Here is a 21,717-nt window from a genome sequence, read left to right as displayed (position 1 = left end):
CCTGCATCATAATCTGAGCTTGGGCTAGATATCTGACTTACCAAAAGGTAAGGATTACATGCCCCAAGCCTCCTCAACTCATTGGCCAAGCAGGGAGGGACAATCCCAACAAGCCCGACTTGTAGGTATGATGCCAATTGGGGTATACTTTGTAAAGACCAAGATAGGGGAGAAACATCTCCAACATTATGGGTAAAATATAGGGGAGCAATATCTACGACCCTACTATCAAGAGATCCCTCAACCCTAGGAGCCCTCCATCTCAATTCCACAACCTGGGAGCTTAAACATGGGGATAGAGTTGGCTCAACGTCCTCGATTAGCGATGTTCTCTATAGATCAACAATATATCATCGTGCTCATATCTGGTAATCATCATGTCTCAATAGTTGTAGTCTCATGTTCATACAGGACATCAAATGAAATATTATATTAGAATAAAAATTATACATATCACAAAAAGGATAACATATTCATCCTCCCTCTGATGGAGGTAGCAACCACAAGCCTAATATTGTCTTGTACAGCAACACTAGCCGAATATATTTTTCAATTGGATCCCACTCATTATTATCGCAATGTATCCCTGCCATATTCAGAACTTACTCAAACGGCTCTCTAAAGAGCTTCTTCATCCTACCTCACAACTAGCTAGCAACATCATACTCAACATTGGTTGTGCTTAAAGCTACAGGCCTCTCATCCAAAATATCATGGTAGATCTCATACTAAGGCAACACCTAAATGAGCTCTTCAATAACAATCCCAAACATCATCAATACATCCATGCAATCACATGTCATAGAATGAATATCTAAAATCAAAAATTGATTGTCCCATGCAAATATCTTAAAGGGTGCTCGACAACAACTCAATATGTATGAAGCAACTCAATCATGCATTGACTCAGAATATATAGATGGGTGTTCACATGGGACATCAATGCTTTAATCAACTATTGGTTTCCAATTCAAGTTCAACAATATCTCTTCACAACTTCTTGAAATTCAATTGTCCAAGGATTTGAATTTCCACTTTCAAAAAAAAAATCAATATTTTCACGATATATATTCTCTTTTCCAAACTTCAGAAATCAATTCATCATGCCATGATTCATTATTTTGATCTTCAAAATGCAACTCCCTCTTACGTTGATCATCATAGGCTCATTACTTGTCAAGAGTAGACCATCAGTATATAAAACCAAAATCAAAGTCATACCTTCAACAACTTTTTAAGTAGAGGTTTGGATTGACGCATCTTCTTGGCTTCACCAGGTAGCTGTTAATGCGGATATCCCAGGCCCAAGGAGCTTGCTTCATATAATGATTTCTACAAACATAACACTTTACCAAACCAATATGCTCAACATTACATAAATCAATATTGTGCAATCAAATCAACTAAGTCAGCTTATCAAAATTTAGAATCTAGCCCTGGACTAATATAAAAATCATCAATATCATTATATCAAATTCTTTAGACCAGGTGACAGGTAGAGCTCTTATCCAAATACCAAGTTATGACTTCATCTATTGTTATGCCAGCAAATTGACATTCATTAAGCAATATAAAACTAAACTTCATCAAGTCATCCTCATTATCATAATATAAATCATTTTTGTCACTAGATGCAAATGCATACACCAAGGATAAGTCATGCAGGTTCCATCCATTTATTGTGAGATTGCTTCATACTGAATCACAACTATTTATACTTCAACCAATGTGTCAAAGATAATAATGTCAACACATAATATCTATTGAATATCAATATAAGTCATTGAAATTCGTTATGCCCATATAGCATTGTTATCAAGGAAAATCATCAGTCGTCAAATCAAATCATTAGTCATTAGGTCAAAACCAAAATTTTCTATCACAATGAGATCTATAGCCCAAAACATATCTCAACATCAAGTCAAAGTTCTAAATCATTATCAAGCATCATGTCAAAAATCCAAAAACTGCTTATCTATATCAATCAGCCAAATATATTCAAACTCTTACAGTTGTTATCAAATGTTGTCATACATAAGCCTTAATGGTTAAATCATAATGACATATTGATATGCATATTATGGTCCCCTGTGAACACAAGTTTAGTCAATATATTCACATTCTCTATAGTAAGTCAAATATTCATACTTCCTTGCTTATAAGACATTTTGATGTCTACTCCATATTTGTAGGATTGTCATATTGTTGGCACATTTTTTTGTTTTAAGGCTTGACTTTTGTGTCCTACAGGCATAACCCCGTCCATAGGTGTTACACAAAATATTGTCACCATGACTATTTGCAGTCAATATGGGTCTATCATCACTCATGTTGTCCTCCTTAGCAAGTATCAAACCTCAGCTCTTCATGTCAAACTTTAAAAATGAGAGAAATTCCTTAAAAATCAATAAATCTCTGGTTCCGCACTTTCTCTTACTGTTACCTGCGGTCCCGCACCCCTTGGTCATGTTACCTATGGACCTGCCCACTCTATCTCTAAAGGAGTGGGTGCGGACCCCTGTGAAAGTCAAAAAGGCACAAGTTTATTCTTAAAAACTCACTTGTGGTTAATTCTGGATGCTTCTAGAAGGAATCTTGATGTGGATGGTTCGCTCCTAGGTGGTTCATGCATCCCATAACTAAAGGAGCTAATCCCTTGATGAGAGGAGCTTATCTCTTTGAAGGTGGACCTAGTAACTTCCCTCCATTGCACTATAAATTAAGGCCTTGGGCTGGTTGCTAGGGAGGTTAGAAGCTGAACATTTTTTAGGGTAAATGCTATTGGAATTGAGACTTCCTAGTTAAGCTTGAGAGGAGAGATTACATACCTTTTGGCTTCATTGGGAAGAGAGTGAAACTTGTCAAAGTAGAAGAGATTCTGTTGGACCCTGGGAGGAGCTTGTACAGCATCAAGGCACCAAGGTTGTAAAGTTCTTCTTTGATTAAAGTTAATACAATCAAATTCATTTTTCTCAATAAATTGTCTTATATGGTTTATTTCATGAATTCCTTGATCATCATGATAAATATGCTTTGTTATATTGGCTTTTCAGGTGCTATTTAATGTGTGTGCTTGTTTGTGTTTGTAGATTCTTTTAAAGGGAGCTCATTTGGATCAATGGAGCGTGGCTTCCACAAACTAGCACTGGACCCAAGGTAGGTCTAAAACACTTGTTTGCCTTCATTTATAAATTGCATATTTAGAGAAAGATAGAATTTGTTTGGTTTGCTTGTCGCTAGATATCATTAGATACTAGGGAGGTCGGTCTTGTCTGCAAGAACGACTTATCCGGCCGAAAAAATGGCGACTCTGCTAGGGAACTTGAATTTTTTATTTTTTTCCTTTGCTTTTACTTTGACTTGAGAAACAGTGTCTTTGTTTCTGGTTTTTGGCTTGATGTGTGTGGGATTGGGTAGGTTTAGTAGACCTTGAATTATTTTTTGTTTTTCGTACTTTTGGAAGAGGACCGCACCCTTTGCTTGTAACACAGTGCGGACATCCCCACACTTTTGTTTTACACACAGAGCGGTACCGCACCTGGGTATACTAGGGGCCTGCGGACCCTGTCAAAATTTTGAAAAACTTGAAATTTTCTCATTCAGTCAGCTTAGGATTTGTTTATGTGTTTTTAGCCTCTGCCCAGATCTGCACGTGACTTGTCAGAAACTTTTCGTAGGTTAATTCCATTGGCATTAGGGTTTTAGGTGAAATTCCTAGAAGTTTTATGTGTCGGGCTTGATTTTCGTTTTGGTCTTGTAGTAACTCAGAGCTTGGAAGCCTTAGAAACCTCAGATCACCTTGGTTTTGCTGACCTTCTTATGAGTCTGACCGTTTTGTAAAATCTGCCTTTGTTGAGGAATCCATCTTGTTTTTCTCTTTGCGAAACTTCGAAAGAACTTGTGTTGAAAGTTTTGGATTTCATTTTTAGAAAAGAAAACAAAAGCTGGTTGTTTTTTGACTGATTTGTGATTCTGGACAAATTAGTCCTTAGTTTGCTCATAACTAAGTAAAACATCCTTGAAAAGAAATCTTGTAAGCTTTTACTTCAATTAGTTTTTTAGAATTTATAGATCTCAAGATTAGATTTTTCAATAGTTTTGAGTGTTTTATAAAATTTTAAAAAATCTCTTTTGAAAAAGTTTGTTTTTGTAGTATTTGAGTGTTTGAAAAGAAAGGGAAATTTTCGTGAGCATAACTAGTTGTCTCGTTTTTGAGTTCATTGGAAAAGACAAAAAGTTCTTCTTTTTATTTGTTTGTTAAGGAAAGATTTGTTTTTACAAGCATTTGCATTCTCAACTCTTTCTCTAGCTAGAAATTCATTGAAGAAAAAGGATTGTTTTTCATCTTAAGTGCATTTTTAGTGATTTGGAGTCGAGTCTTCACACCATAAGTTTCATCTCCGCACCTTTTGACTTAAGAAAAAACCAATAAAAATAACGCTTAAAGTAAAATCTATCTAGTAATCTTTTTATTTCTAGGGCTCTTTATCACCAACATAGCTTAGGCTAGTATCTTGGAGTAGGGAGTAATTAACTCTCCAAGATAGTAAAACAAACAAGTAGCTGTATCTTGCGGTAGGAGATAAATTCCAATTGTTACATCTATGCTCTGGGAAGCTCCTCTTATACGAGTCAAGCACGAGATCGTGTCTGAACCAGTGGGGTAATCAATCCTTCCTCATTGGGAAAGATACTAGATATACACGTATTAAAAATGGTAAACCTCAGATTAACCATTGTCGAGGAGCATGGGGTCTCTTGTTGGTAAACCTTGGATTATGTCAATGAGCCTTCAAGGGGATTGAGCTTGATACTCTGCCCTTGCGTGTGTATCGGATCACAGACTGTTCCCCCAGGTATATTTGTTTTCGTTGGTAACCACAGTGACCATATTCTATAGGATTCTTTCATAAGGTGACGGTGGAGGGAAGATCCCACTGTACCTGGAGCAGACGTCGACTAGACTCACTTGGCTTTTCTGGGGGTTCTCTTCACTCGAGACGGTTTAGTGGAGAAACTTGTGCCAGTCTATTCATTAAGTAGGTTGCCGGGGTAACTGTTCCAACCACCATTTCTGTATTGAATTCTGCGATGTTGGATTTCATCACCAACTAGTGTTTTCGGTACGAAAAGTTACTTTTTGTGTGTGGTTTGACCTCCTAGATTCTTTAGGCGTGTGATTCAAAATTGTTTGGTTCTTTAGAGACTTTAGGTGGTTTTCATTGAGATTTTTCTTTATTTGCGTGTGAAGTAGTTAAAATATTTAATCGTGGCTGAATTACCGAGGAAGTCCCGTGGACTTCGGGGCCAACCTCCTGAGTTTTCACCGAGCCAGCTTGAAGGGCTACGAGCCCTTGTAACTCCTAGTGACAGTAGAGTTGGGTCACTTGAAGAAGGAGAGTCTTCTTTGGTTGTACATCCTGATTACCAAGTTCAAGCACCAGAGTATATTTTAGAAACTGTTTCTTTTTCTGAAGTTACTGGTAGTTTTTCTTCTACTAGTGATTTAGTTGAAGAACCTGAAATATCTGAACCTGAAACTGAACTTGTTGCTACTCCAACATCAGGATTTGCCTCTCCAACTTCCAGTGGTCCTGGTTCACCCAGGGTAGAAAGAGTAATTACCCAAAATCTTCCTTCTGGACTTATTGCTATTGAAGAACTTGTTACTCCGGAAGAAGGTATACCTATCCCTGAAAATCAACCAGCTATAGAACTTAGGGAGTGTGAATCAATCTTTTACAGTCCACCTAGGAGGGACGCTTGGTATCTTTCATTGACCAATTTTTTGAAAAACCCGGGACTAAGTTTTTCACCACCTCGCATTCCTTTTCATCCAACACCTAGGGGTTATTATCCTCCATTAAATATGTCGAGACAGTCGTCCATGTTTTCTCAATCTCCAAAAACGTTTTTATATGGCGGTCCTTCTGTTCCATCTGGGTATCAGTCACTTACTGGTACTTTTTCGGGAGCATCTCCGCAACCTATTGAACAAGGGTTATTAACTGGTAATAAAGGAACTAAGTCATTGAGTGTAGAAGATATTCTTATGATGTCAGGTACCATTCCAAATCCGCAACCCCAAGGTGGCCAGTTACCACTTGGGGGGCAGCCTCAAGGTCCTCAATTATCGCCTGGGGGGCAACCTCAAGGTACCCAATTACTGCCTGGGGGGAAACCTCAAGGACAGTACATACCTACGGGATAGTACATTCCTCAAGGTCAACCCCAAACTCAGTATGTACCTCAAGGTCAACCCCAGTAGCAATATGTACCTCAAGGTCAACCCCAGTATCAGTACGTGCCTCAAGGTTATCAACCTCAAGGCCAGTACCCAACCCAAGGTTTCCAACCACCTTCCGGTCAATCATTTGTCCAAGGAGCTGGAAATGTACCTTTGAATTATCAATCCTACCCTCAACCCGGTTATGGTCCTCAATATGCTCAACCTGCTATGGGGCCGTACCCCGGAATGAACTTAGTGTGGGATCCATCTCAATCACAACAGATCTTGCAACCGAATGTGCAGTTGTCATCTCAATCTGGACAACCCTTGGTTTCTGGTTCAACCCAACAACCTATCCAGTCTACTATTCAAACTTCTGCACCTTCTGTAGTTTCTCAGCCTGGGCCTAGTTCGCCTCGAACTCCGCCTCAAATGACTGTTGCAACATCTGTTCAATCTACCCCACCTACTTCCGGAGTATCTACAGCTCCGGTTTCTACTATTCATGTATCAACTCCTCAAGCATCTTTACCTCATTCTGGACCCACAATTCAGACTTCGGTTCAAATGCCTGTAGGACAACCTGGTCCAAGTATGGTTGTCACAAGTCAACCTCAATTTACTTATCAACCGTACCAAGGACAGTACCAATTCGGTCCTACTGTGCAACAGCCAGTCTATCAGTATCAACCGTACCCTGGATATACTTATCAACAACCTCAACAACCCCAGTATGGTCTGGTTAATCCTGGTTTTCCGGGAGGATATAATATCCCAAATGAAATTCCAATTCCTAGTTATCCTGGATATCCTCCTCCTGGGGCTGGTCTCATGACCCAGGGTTTCAGAGACCCTAATCGTCAGTTACCGTTCATTGCAACTTTGGACTTGCCTGATTTGTCGCGCCTTACGAATGATCCAATTAACTATCTTCCGTTTTGGCCGCCAATGCCGAATAAGTTGCCTAGTGATATTCCCAATTTTGAAGGCAAATTATGAGAGGATCCGTCGAACCATGTGATGACTTATCACCTCTGGTGTGCGTCTAACTCCATTTCAGATGATTCAATCCGTTTAAGGCTTTTTCAACGCACTCTAATTGGTCTTGCGGCCAAGTGGTACATTGAGTTACCGCGAGCCACTTTTTATAACTTTAGTCAGTTAGCTACTTCATTTTTAACTCATTTTTAGTTGCCAGTCAGATATGACAATGGCACGGAATTATTAACTTCATTAAAACAGTCAACGTCCACTTACATTTCAGATCACATTCATGAATGGAGACGTCGACGGCGTTTAGTGAAAGTTTTTATTCCGGATCAGATCTTAGCAGAATGGTTTGTCAAATCTTTATTACCGAAAATCACTAAGGATGTAGATAAGGCAGGAGTCGTTACTGAAGAGAAAGTAATTGCTCAAGCTCAGTACCTTGACCTAGTTTATACGTAGTCAGGTACGTTACATGAGAAAATTCCCGACCTTCCTAAACAAAATCAAATAACTGCAGCTCCTTCAGGGTCTCATGGCGTTGATGGTATGATTGGTACGATTAATACCAAAAGTAAGAAATCTTCCAAGAATTCTTCTCCTATCATAACTTTACCATATTCCCCGACAGGAGATTCTTCCGTGGAAATTTCCGCTGATATTCATGTTGTAGAGTCATCTACAACCAAATCAAAATCCGGCGATAAAAAGAAAGGGAAGAAGAAAAATAAAATAGATAAAAATTCGAAAGAGAAAACAAAAAAAACGGAATCTATTGATGAGAAACGCAAACCTCGTTATCCTTGTCTCATTTGTGACGAAGAGCATTTTACAAGAGACTGCCCTCATCGCGCTGAGGTTGCGAAAATCGTTAAAGTTTCCCAAACGCCTGCTGTTTTGAAGTATCCTTTTCCTAGTCAATACAGTAAGATGATAGGTTCTTCCTCAAATGCCTCCGAAGAACCCATAATGATGATGTCCCATAAGAGGATTGCGACACGATCACAAGATTATGGAAGTAAAAGTCCTGTTGGTGGTAAGGAAGCAGAATCTTCTAATTCGAACCCATCAACTTCAACTCCCGGTTCCGATCCACTACAGATCGAGAAACCTAACCCAGACTTAGTAATCAAACCACCCGCCAAGGGTATACTTTGAAATTCAGCTTTCAATCCACATGCGAGAGCTGCTCAGAACTATAACATTGTTGAAGATTTGGCTATTTCACCTTCAGCAATGTCGGCTTTGGAGGTGCTGCAATCATGTCCAGCACAGCATAAATTGCTATTGTCGACTATAGGAGTTGTTGACATTTAGGACTCAAACCTTATCATTTTCGATCTAGAAAATAGTACACATCACTTACCTCATCAAATGGCTTTCCAGATTCCAGTGTTACTCAAAAATAGACCTTGCTATAGGACTGTGATTGATGAGGGAGCCTCAACGTGTATTATGTCGATCCAGTGTTGGAGATCGCTTGGTTCTCCTACACTTAATCAATCCTCGACGATTATAAAGGCTTTTGATGGTCGTGGGTTCCATCCTTTTGGCATTCTACAGGATTTACCTATATGGGTTGAAGGCAAAACTGTTAATCTAGATGTGGAGGTGGTTGATGCCCCTCTAGATTACAACCTTCTTTTGGGTCATAGTTGGTCTTACGCTATGACAGTTGTTGTTTCATCGGTCTTTCGGCTTATAAAGTTCCCTCATAATGGAAAGATCATATCTATAGACCAGCTAACTTACTTTTCATCCGACCCAGCCTCTTTTGAAAGTATCCAGCATGTCGGCAAAACAACTATCCCTTCTAAGGATGTTGGAGTAGGATTAGTTAAAGATTCTGGTTTACTGGGATCGTTTTCCTTTCCTCCTCCTAACGTATCACCTTCTACGGCAACCATTCATATGATTTCATCAGACACTATTGTTTATGATGATCCTTGGATCGTACCTTCCGAATCTGAGATAGATTCATTTGGTGATGCTATGCCTTTGAGTCCATATGAAATTGCGTATCAGGTTGTACAGTCGTTTTCTGACTCTTCTTCAACCGAAATTGACTTAATGAATGTGGTCCATGAAGAATCACTTTCAACATCAAACTCAGATTCAACAACGTTTTCCGAACTTGTTCACACTGATGAGAAAATTCGTGAAATCCTGTGTGTTGATGATTTACCATGGGAAGATCTTCATCATAGATCTTCGTTTTTACCTGAGATTGATCGCTTTGAAAATGATTTTTCATCTATTTTTACGACTGATTATGTCAAGAAACCTCAGAATCCAATGAAAAATCCTGATTCTGAGTTAAATTTGGGAAAGATTTCTCAAACTATTCCTATTGACATTTCGGTTAAGCCCGGAATTGTTGAAAACATTCATATAGGTGCCTCTTGTACGGAAGATGAAATTCAAACATATAAGGCCCTATTTCAAGAATTATGTGACGTGTTTGCCTGGTCATATGAGGAAATGCCAAGAATTGACCCAGCAATTGTTGTTCATGAAATCAAAACTTACCCGGATGCTAAACCCGTCCGGCAACGTTTGCGTCAGATCCACCCGCGAAAAGTTGCTGCTATTAAGGCAGAAATTGAAAAATTACTTAAAGCAGGTTTCATTTATCCAATTTCGTTAACGGATTGGGTATCGAATATTGTTCCTGTTAACAAAAAACAAGGAACAATAAGAATATGTATCGATTATAGGGATATTAATCGAGCCTATCCAAAAGACAATTACCCAACTCCCTATATCGATCAAATCATTGATGATTGTGCCGGCAGTGAAATATTCTCCTTCATGGATGGTTTTTCCGGATACAATCAAATAAATATTCTACCTGCTGATCAACCAAAAACGGGGACATTTGCTTATTTCAAATTACCTTTTGGGCTCAAGAACGCTGGGGCAACTTTTCAAAGATCCATGTCTTACGCGTTTCATGACATCAAGCACATTGTGCAACCCTATCTCGATGATTTACCTGCTCATTCATTACATTGAGCTGATCATCTCATCCATTTACGAGCAATCTTTATGAAGTGTAGGCATTATCGAATTAGGTTGAATCCACATAAGTGTGTTTTCTGTATAGAAACGGGTCGGTTACTGGGGTTTGTTGTTTCGAAAGCTAGTATTCGCGTTGATCCCTCGAAGGTTGAAGCTATTGTCAAATTGCCTCCTCCTTCGAGTCTTCGCCAACTCCAAAGTTTGCAAGGGAAAGCAAACTTTTTACGTCGATTCATTCCTAACTACATTGAGATCACAAAGGGTTTTACCCGGTTGTTTAAACAGAATACTCCATTCTTTTGGGATGAGATAGCTGACAAATCTTTTGGCACTAAAACCCGCATTGACCCATGCACCGTTATTGCATCCTTCCAACTACAACTAGGACTACTTCTTATATCTCGCCGCCTCGCATTCCACCATTTGAATGGTGTTATTTTAGGAAGATGAATTCGGTAGAGAACATGTGATATATTACCTTAGTCAAACTTTAAATCCTACTGAGCTAAAATATTCACATGTGGAGAAATTGGCTCTAGCAGTTGTTCAAGCTGTCCAACGTTTTCGTCATTACATTTTACTATGCAAAACTACAGTAATTTCCGATTGCAACCCTATGATCTATATTTTGACCAAACAATTGCTAGGGGGCAAGTACTCCAAATGCATTGTGATCCTGCAGGAGTTTGACTTCGAATTTGAAAAGTCTAAGTCAAAGAAATCTTTAGTTTTTACGGAGTTGATGTGTGACTTCCAAGTGCTGACACTGAAACTGTGGCGGAAGAGCCCATAGCGGATGAATCCTTGTTTCTAATCAGCAGTTTAGATCCATGGTATGGGGATATCATAGTTTATCTCCAAACCCGTTCCTTTCGGCCTGAAATTTCAAGATCAGAGCGTTGAAAAATACGATTCCAATCCCAACAATTCAAAATTATTGGAGATACACTTTATTGTCGTGGGGCGAACTCTATTTTCTAACGTTGTTTAACTCATGAGGAAGCTGAAAGGGTTCTAAATGACTGTCACTCTGGAGCATGTGGCGGTCATATGTCTGGGTTTGCCACAACCCAAAAGATATTGTGTGCTGGCTATTTCTCGCCGTCTTTGTTTAAAGACTGTATTAATGCGATCCGAAAATGCCACAACCGCCAAATTTTTTATCGAAAGATGCGTGCTCCACCTGCTCCTCTCCACCCTATAATTGTCATCGGTCCTTTTGCGAAATGGGGTATCGATTTTATTACATGTAACCCTCACTCGACCGGGGGGCATGCGTATATCATCCTTGCGATAGATTATTTTACCAAGTGGGCCGAGGCGATGCCTACATTTGAGGCAGACGGAAAAACTGCTGCGATTTTCATGTTCAATCATATAATTGCTAGGTTTGGTGTTCCATAAGCAATTATCACTGATCATGGGCATCATTTTCGAAATATTATGATGACTGAACTTACAGACCAACTTGGCTTGCATCACGATAGTTCAACTCCATATTATCCATAGGCTAATGGTCTGGTTGAAGCCATCAACAAAGTTCTAGTCATCATGATCCAACGAATCATTGTGATTCATAGGTCGAATTGGCATAACATGCTATTTTCAGCGCTTTGGGCATATCGAACCTCAGTAAAAACGTCAACCGGTTTCACTCCTTTCCAACTAGTTTATCGTTTGGAAGCTGTGTTACCCATTGAATGTGAAATCCTGTCATTGCAAATGGCCATAGAATTACTTCCAGCCACTTCCGAAGAGGAAAAACATTTGTTGTACTTGGCTCGGCTAGATGAGAATCGACGTGATGCTGCATTAGCAATCGAAGCTCATGCCAAACGTATTAAAGCTCAGTATGATCGAAATGTTACACCTGGTAATTTTTCAAAAGGAGACCTAGTCTTATTGTACGATCAAGCAAATGATAAATTAGGCACTGGAAAATTCGTACCCATGTGGCATGGTCCTTATGTTGTTAAGTGAAAGTTGGCAAAAGAGGCCTATGAACTGGTAGACTTTGACGGGGTCTCTTTAGGTAAACCCAGAAATGGTCTTTACCTGAAGAGATATTATGCTTAAATCTGGGTGTGGAGATTTTTAGTTAAGATAGTTTTCTTTCTAGCTGGTGTGTTTTAGATTAAAAAGTGTGCTTAGCTTAGAGAGTGTTTTTTGTCATTATTCTTGCTTATCTTGATTTTACTCTTGATATTGCAGATGTCGACGTCTCTCCAAACATACATTGGTTTTGCTGATGGTGCTTGTCGTAATACACGGAACATTTCTTCCGCAGCTTGGGTTATCTATTCGCCCTCTAATGAGTTGGTATCTATGCATGGGGTAAGCCTCGGTCAAACAACGAACAACATTGCAGAGTATAGTGCAGTGATTGAGTTATTATCTGAATCCATCTCATTTGGGATTCGGAGTTTGATTGTGAGGTTAGATTCTGAACTCGTTGTATTACAGCTTAATAGAGTGTATGCCATTAGAAATCCAGTGTTATTGAGATTATTTTTGAGAGTTCGTCTCTTGGAACGTGAATTTGACTATATTGAATATCAACATATTCCAAGATATTTAAATACATTAGCAGATGCAATTTCTTCTCGAATGTTAAGTAGACATTTGCAATAATCATACAAGTAAATTTAAAAACATTCCATAATATGTTTTACAAGATAAACCGGTAATAGTGATATAGCATAGCATAGAAGTGTGTCAAATATACGTCGTCTTCGATCATAGGTTGAAAAACACCTTATGATCGGCAAAAATGATAGTACAAAAAGCAAAAAATGTCATATGAGTCTACAACAGGCGATCATCCTATCACTGGTGATGATCACGATAAGAAACCACTATACAGGCCACCCTACAAAGGAACCTCCGGAAAGGTCCTGGGACCCCAATCACATAGCGCTATAGCCTAAGAGAAATGTCATCTATGCTGGTCTCTGGAATGTCTGTTGTCAAACGCTCTAGATGGTTTTCCAATTCAGCCAAGGTCTCTGTAGATTCGTCCTGTGGGGTTGGTGCTGCTGCAGCTGGCTGTTTCCTCTCATAGGGCCAGAGAGTGGCTGGTCGCCATGGACCTACATCGGCATTTGAAACTTTTTAATATCAATTTTCGGACGGTTTAAAAACAAAACAAAAAAAAAAAAAATTAAAAAATGTTGAAAATGATTTTATCTGAGTCATCCCATTTCTCTCCTGATGGAAGAGCCATGTCTCGGTCACCACGATAATCCATCCCAGCATAAGGAAAATCCTAAATAGCAAATACTTGGTTCTCCAACCAATGAAAATACTCAGGAGTAAATCGAACGACTCCTGTTCCCTCCTCAAGATGACGCGCCATAACTGCAACCCAACGCATCAGTTTTGGCTCTCGGGGAAGTCCAACTCCAATGGTAAGATGTTGTGGGACCAACATTGGGACCCTCTCTAAACCAAAGCTCACAACTAAAGCACTGTATCCAAAGTTCTTTAGTTGTCCGTTCTTTGCTCTAGTCAATTGGCCTTTTACATTAGCCAACACAGCCTCGCACCAGTTGAAGATGGTGCCTCGAAAGTAGTCTACTGCCATCCGCATTTGGGATCCAATGGCCACATGTAGTGCTGTGCTTCCGTAGATCCTGGTAACAGTAAATGCAGTCACTTTGAGTTCAGGACGGGAGATGTTTTTGATATCAATCCCTTTGTCTCTAGTTTGGTCGTTACAAAACTCTAGCCGGAGGCTATCGACAAACTGGTCACCTGGCCTAGTCCCGAATAGAGTCAAATGTTCACCTCTCTTAGGCAAACCAGTCAGAAATTAAATGTCCTCGGGCTCCATTTCGAGATGGTGGCCACCAATAAAGAAACATTGGTCTTGTATATTCCACATGTCTACCAGCCACTGCAAAAATTCCACCTGGGCCCTCATGCCAGGTATGACCTAGAATTTGTATAAACCGCATGCCTTCAATGCATCAATCGAAGGTTGATGATTAATTGCGGTGAGATCCACATCCTTGTGCTCCCGTTCCCACCAATCAAGCATGATGTATACCCTACATTCAACAAAAAGGTGGATTAGAATATTTAAAATCAAAATTTTTGGGTGAAATTTGAAAACCTAATCTACAGGGACCACACCCTCTATGTTAGAGACAGTGCGTAGGTCCACACTCTGCCTTCACGGCAGGTGCGGACCCCTGACTTTTTTCCTTTTACGAAAAAGTCGGGGTCCGCAGGTTTCCTATGCTATGCCTGCGGACCCCCGCGCGCGGGTTTTTAACCTAAAAATTTCCTAAAAAACAAAATAAAAGCCTAAAAACAAATTTCAAACGGATGAAATGAAAGAGTATGATGATGTGGATTACCTGGAGGTGACGGCGTTCGATTCCAACGGACGGATTTTCTGCAATCTTCACGGGAATTTTCTGAGCAAAAGCTTTTTTTTCTCACTTTGAAGTCAAATGGTAAAAATGAATTTACAAAAGCCCTTTTTATAAGCTTTTTTGAATAAATGAATTTTTAATTTGTTTATTTTTCACTTTAAAGAGGTAACTTTTGAAGCATTTTTATCTATTTTAAACAGGTGTGAGTAATGTTTGAGTTTTTGTGCAGGATAACGGATTTTTCAGGCAAAATTGGTCATTTTTGACGAAAAACATTAGTCACCTTTAAGCTCTTTTCTGACTCCTAAAATATGAAAAGATTGCCGAGTTCTTCATTTTAAGCTCGTTAAAACGGAACTAAAAAGGCAGTCCACTTACAGCCCTTTTCTGACTGTAAAAACATGAAAAGATTGTCGGGTTTTTGTCGTTTCAAATTCGATATTAGTTATAAAACGACGTGTCATTGGTCGCTTTTTTACTTTTTCAAATCAGAGAAACTAATTATGAAAAGTACTCCTTGGTCGTAATGATCAAGCAATTCTCTCAAGTATTATGTTATACTTTTTTGGGCTTGGGAGACACAAATTTACGAAAAATGACAACCATGGAGTTTTCTTAAGTTTTTTTCCGACTCCCTAAAATTGAAAAACGCCGAGTTTCTCCTATACTGGACTCGTTAAAATTTAACAGTAAAGGACCTGTTCAATTACAAACAGGAACAGACCACTCCTTCTTAGGGTTCGAATTTAAACTAAGTTGGACTCATCCGAAGGATGAGCTTATAATCAAGCAAATGTTATCCTCCTCAAGCTTGTTAAAAATAAAGAGGTACTTTCCAGAAATGGTGGGGGAAAGAGAGAAAAATGAGCCTGTTTGTCATACTTTGTGTCTCAGAAAACATTCAACCACTCTTTAACATGACACTTTTTATTCACCTGGGTTGGGAAATCCTTTGCCTAACAGTTGATCAAACCATATTGAAAGTCTTCAGCCGGTTTCTGGGTATTAACTTTGGGTCAATTGTCACCAAACCATCTGCTATGTCGTTATGTGTTCAAGAGGTCAGTCCAAATAAACCATTCATCTGCAAAATATCTGTCATCCATCTTGACCATCCCTGAGTCAGTCCTTGCAACTATATTTCTTCAAACTTGATCTATGATTTCATTTTGTGGGCTTTCCTACGACGGATCGCTTTCTATCGACTTCAGCTCATTATCTAGAAAGATGATCTAGAAATCGTCAGTACCTTGGGATCTGCATGCCTCAATGGCAGGTTTCTCGCCTTCGACGATAGGTTGCATCATTGACCTTCGATCAAAGGATTCCGTGACATGTTCGACATCAACACATCTATTCACATCTCATGGATTGTACTAAGTACTTTGAGAGCCATTGACATTACTGGTGGTTTCTCTCACACTTGTTAACAGTTTACATCATTGACTGGTAATCAAGTGGTTTCTACCATGTTCGACTTCGACACATTCATTCACATGGATAGAATCGTACTATTTCGGGAAGTAGAAATCAAGACCCTGGATCTAGTTTCCACCATCCAGGTTGCGAGGAATTTTGTATTCATTATACAGTGGACTATTCATAAACAGATGGCTGTGTCCATACTGTGTCTACATGTGTCTATACTTGTGATGTATTACAAGATCATTCCTATATCAGAGCAGTAGTTAGTTTTCTAGTCAGTTTTGATCTGAGTATGGGAATGCCTACCTCAGCGATGATATGATCTCATATATATATATATATATATATATATATATATATATATATTGTATTGAATGTTTTTACAGGTTCCAACTGGGCTCTCCACAAGATGATCCTCGAAATGATAAAGTACTTCACTCTTCTTAGATGATAAATGAAATCCTCATCTACTACAGACTTTGCACTTTAGGGGCAATCTGTTACACAAAATATTGTCACCGTGACTATTTGCAGTCAGTATGGGTCTATCATCACTCATATTGTCCTCCTTAGCAAGTCTCAAACCTCAGCTCTTCATGTCAAGCTTTAAAAATGAGAGAAAGTCCTTAAAAATCAATAAATCTCTGGTTCCACACTTCCTCTTACTGTTACCTGCGGTCCCGCACCCCTTGGTCATGTTACCTGCGGACCTGCCCGCTCTGTCTCTAAAGAAGTGGGTGTGGACCCCTGTGAAAGTCAAAAAGGCGCAAGTTTATTCTTAAAAACTCACTTGTGGTTAATTCTGGATGCTTCTAGAAGGAATCTTGACATGGATGGTTCGCTCCTAGGTGGTTCATGCATCCCATAACTAAAGGAGCTAATCCCTTGATGAGAGGAGCTTATCCCTTTGAAGGAGGGCTTTATCCCTTTGAAGGTGGACCTAGTAACTTCCATCCATTGCACTATAAATTAAGGCATTGGGCTGGTTGCTAGGGAGGTTAGAAGCTGAACATTTTTTAGGGTAAATGCTATTGGAATTGAGACTTCCTAGTTAAGCTTGAGAGGAGAGATTACATACCTTTTGGCTTCATTGGGAAGAGAGTGAAACTTGTCAAAGTAGAAGAGATTCTTGCTGGACCCTGGGAGGAGCTTGTATAGCATCAAGGCACCAAGGTTGTAAAGTTCTTCTTTGATTAAAGTTAATACAATTAGATTCATTTTTCTCAATAAATTGTCTTATATGGTTTGTTTCATGAATTCCTTGACCAACATGATAAATATTCTTTGTTATATTGGCTTTTCAGGTGCTATTTAATGTGTGTGCTTGTTTGTGTTTGCAGATTCTTTTAAAGGGAGCTCATTTGGATCAACTGAGCGTGGCTTCCACAAACTAGCACTGGACCCAAGGTAGGCCTAAAACACTTGTTTGCCTTCATTTATAAATTGCATATTTAGAGAAAGATAGCATTTGTTTGGTTTGCTTGTCACTAGATATCATTAGATACTAGGGAGGTCAGTCTTGTCCGCAAGAACGACTTATCCGGCCGACAAAATGGCTACTCCGCTGGGGAACTTGAATTTTTTATTTTTTCGTGTGCTTTTACTTTGTCTTGAGAAATTGTGTCTTTGTTTCTAGTTTTTGGCTTGATGTGTGTGGGATTGGGTAGGTTTAGTAGATCTTGAATTATTTTTTGTTTTTCGTACTTTTGGAAGAGGACCGCACCCTCTGCTTGTAACACAGTGCGGACATCCCCGCCCTTTTGTTTTACACACAAAGCGGTACCGCACCTAGGTAAACTATGGAGGAGGAGCCCATAGCAGACGAATGCTTGTTTCTAATCAACACTTTACATCCATGGTATGGGGATATCATAGTTTATCTCCAAACCCAATCCTTTCGGCCTGAAATTTCAAGATCAGAGCGTCGAAAAATACGATTCCAGTCCCAACAATTCAAAATTATTGGACATACACTTTATCGTCATGGGGCGGACTCTGTTTTCCGACGTTGTTTAACTCATGAGGAAGCTAAAAGGGTTCTAAATGATTGTCACTCTAGAGCGTGTGGCGGTCATATATCTGGGTTTGCCACAGCCCAAAAGATATTGCGCGTTGGCTATTTCTGGTCGTCTTAGTTTAAAGACTGTATTAATGCGGTCCGAAAATGCCACAACTGCCAAATTTTTTATCGAAAGATGCACGCTCCACCTGCTCCTCTCCACCCTATAATTGTCGTCGGTCCTTTTGTGAAATGGGGTATCGATTTTATTACATGTAACCCTCACTCGGCCGAGGGGCATGCGTATATCATCCTTGCGGTAGATTATTTTACCAAGTGGGTCGAGGCGATGCCTACATTTGAGGCAGACGACAAAAGGGCTGCGATTTTCATGTTCAATCATATAATTGCTAGGTTTGTTGTTCCACAAGCGATTATCACTGATCATGGGCGTCATTTTCGAAATATTATGATGACTGAACTTACAGACCAACTTGGTTTGCGTCACGATAGTTCAACTCCATATTATCCACAGGCTAATGGTTTGGTTGAAGCCATCAACAAAGTTCTAGTCATCATGATCCGATGAATCATTGGGTTTCATAGGTCGAATTGGCATAACATGCTATTTTCAGCGCTTTGGGCATATCGAACCTCAGTAAAAAAGTCAACCGGTTTCACTCATTTCCAACTAGTTTATGGTTTGGAAGTTGTGTTACCCATTGAATGCGAAATCTCGTCATTGAAAATGGCCATAGAATTTGTTCCAGCCACTTCCGAAGAGGAAAAACGTTTGTTGTACTTGGCTTAGCTAGATGAGAATCGACGTGATGCTGCATTAGCAATCAAAGCTCATGCCAAACGTATTAAAGCTCAGTATGATCAAAATGTTACACCTCGTAATTTTTTGGAAGGAGACCTAGTCTTATTGTACGATCAAGCAAATGATAAATTAGGCGCTGGAAAATTCGTACCCATGTGGCATGGTCCTTATGTTGTTAAGCAAAAGCTGGCAAAAGGGGCCTATGAACTGGTAGACTTTGACGGGGTCTCTTTAGGTAAACCCAGAAATGGTCTTTACCTGAAGAGATATTATGCTTAAATCTGGGTGTGGAGATTTTTAGTTAGGATAGTTTTCTTTCTAGCTGGTGTGTTTTAGATTAAAAAGTGTGCTTAGCTTAGAGAGTGCTTTTTGTCATTATTCCTGCTTATCTTGATATTGCAGATGTTGTCGTCTCTCCAAACATACATTGGTTTTGCTGATGGTGCTTGCGTAATACACGGAACATTTCTTCCACAACTTGGGTTATCTATTCACCCTCTGATGAGTTGGTATCTATGCATGGGGTAAGCCTCGATCAAACAACGAACAACATTGCAGAGAATAGTGCAGTGATTGAGTTATTATCTGAATCCATATCATTTGGGATTCGGAGTTTGATTGTGAGGTTAGATTCTAAACTCGTTGTATTACAGCTTAATAGAGTGTATGCCATTAGAAATCCAGTGTTATTGAGACTATTTTTGAGAGTTCGTCTCTTGGAACGTGAATTTGACTATATTGAATATCAACATATTCCAAGATATTTAAATACATTAGCAGATGCAATTGCTTCTCGAATGTTAAGTAGACATTTGCAATAATCATACAAGTAAATTTAAAAACATTCCATAATATGTTTTACAAGATAAGTCGGTAATAGTGATATAGCATAGCATAGAAGTGTGTCAAATATGCATCGTCTTCTATCATAGGTTGAAAAACACCTTATGATCGGCAAAAATGATAGTACAAAAAGCAAAAAATGTCATATGAGTCTACAACAGGCAATCATCCTATCACTGGTGATGATCACGATAAGAAACCACCGTACGGGCCACCCTACAAAGGAACCTCCTGAAAGGTCCCGGGAGCCCAATCACATAGCGTTGTAGCCTAAGAGGAATGTCATCTATGCTGGTCTCTAGAATGTCTGTTGTCAAACGCTCTAGATGGTTTTCCAATTCGGCCAAGGTCTCTGTAGATTCGTCCTGCGGGGCTGGTGCTGCTGCAGCTGGCTGTTTCCTCTCATAGGGCTGGAGAGTGGTTGGTTGTCATGGACCTACATCTGCATTTGAAAATTTTTACTATCAGTTTTCGGACGGTTTAAAAACAAAAACAAAAAAATTTAAATTAGAAAATGTTGAAAATGATTTTACCTGAGTCATCCCATTGCTCTCCTGGTGGAAGAGCCATGTCTCGGTCACCATGATAATCCATCCCAGCATAAGGAAAATCCTGAATAGCAAATACTTGGTTCTCCAACCAATGAAAATACTCAGGAGTAAATCGAACGACTTTTGTTCCCTCCTCGGGATGACGGGCCATAACTGCAACCCAACACATCAGTTTTGGCTCTCGGGGAAGTTCAACTCCAATGGTAAGATGTTGTGGGACCAACATTGGGACCCTCTCTAGACCAAAGCTCACAACTAAAGGACTGTATCCAAAGTTCTTTAGTTGTCCGTTCTTTGCTCTAGTCAGTTGGCCTTTTACATTAGCCAACATAGCCTCGCACAAGTTGAAGATGGTGCCTCGAAAGCAGTCTACTACCATCCGCATTTGGGATCCAGTGGCCACATGTAGTGTTGCGCTTCCGCAGAGCCTGGTAACAGTAAATGCAATCACTTTGAGTTCAAGACGGGAGATGGTTTTGATATCAATCCCTTTGTCTCTAGTTTGGTCGTTACAAAACTCTAGCCGGAGGCTATCGACAGACTGGCCACCTGGCCTAGTCCCGAATAGAGTCAAATGTTCACCTCTCTTAGGAAAACCAGTCAGAAATTAAATTTCTTCCAGCTCCATTTCGAACTGGTGGCCACCAATAAAGAAACACTGGTCCTGTATATTCCACCTATCTACCAGCCACTGCAAAAAGTCCACTTGGGCCCTCATGCCAGGTATGGCCTAGAATTTGTATAAACCGCATGCCTTCAATGCATCAATCAAAGGTTGATGATTAATTGCGGCGAGATCCACATCCTCGTGCTCCCGTTCCCGCCAATCAAGCATGATGTATACCCTACATTCAATAAAAAGGCGGATTAGAATATTTAAAATCAAAATTTTTGGGTGAAATTTGAAAATTTTAAATTTGAAAACCTATTCTACAGGACCACGCCCTCAATGTTAGAGACAGTGCGTAGGTCCACACTCTGCCTTCACGGCAGGTGCGGACCCCTGACTTTTTTCCTTTTACGAAAAAGTCGGGGTCCGCAGGTTTCCTATGCTATGCCTGCGGACCCCCGTGCGCGGGTTTTTAACCTAAAAAATTCCTAAAAAACAAAATAAAAGCCTAAAAACAAATTTCAAACGGATGAAATGAAAGAGTATGATGATGTGGATTACCTGGAGGTGACGGAGTTCGATTCCAACAGACAGATTTTCCGCAATCTTCACGGGAAGTTTCTGAGCAAAATCTTTCTTTTCTCACTCTGAAGTCAAATGGTAAAAATGAATTTACAAAAGCCCTTTTTATAAGCTTTTTTGAATAAATGAATTTTTAATTTGTTTATTTTTCACTTTAAAGAGGTAACTTTTGAAGCATTTTTATCTATTTTAAACAGGTATGAGTAATGTTTGAGTTTTTGTGCAGGATAACGGATTTTTTTGGCAAAATTGGTCATTTTGACAAAAA

This window comes from Pinus tabuliformis, chromosome J, assembly GCF_031772625.1.
Source record: "Pinus tabuliformis cultivar Carrire ecotype Pingquan chromosome J, CPIR1, whole genome shotgun sequence".
In the NCBI taxonomy this organism is placed as follows: Eukaryota; Viridiplantae; Streptophyta; class Pinopsida; order Pinales; family Pinaceae; genus Pinus; species Pinus tabuliformis.
Note: the sequence above shows the minus strand (reverse complement) of the source record.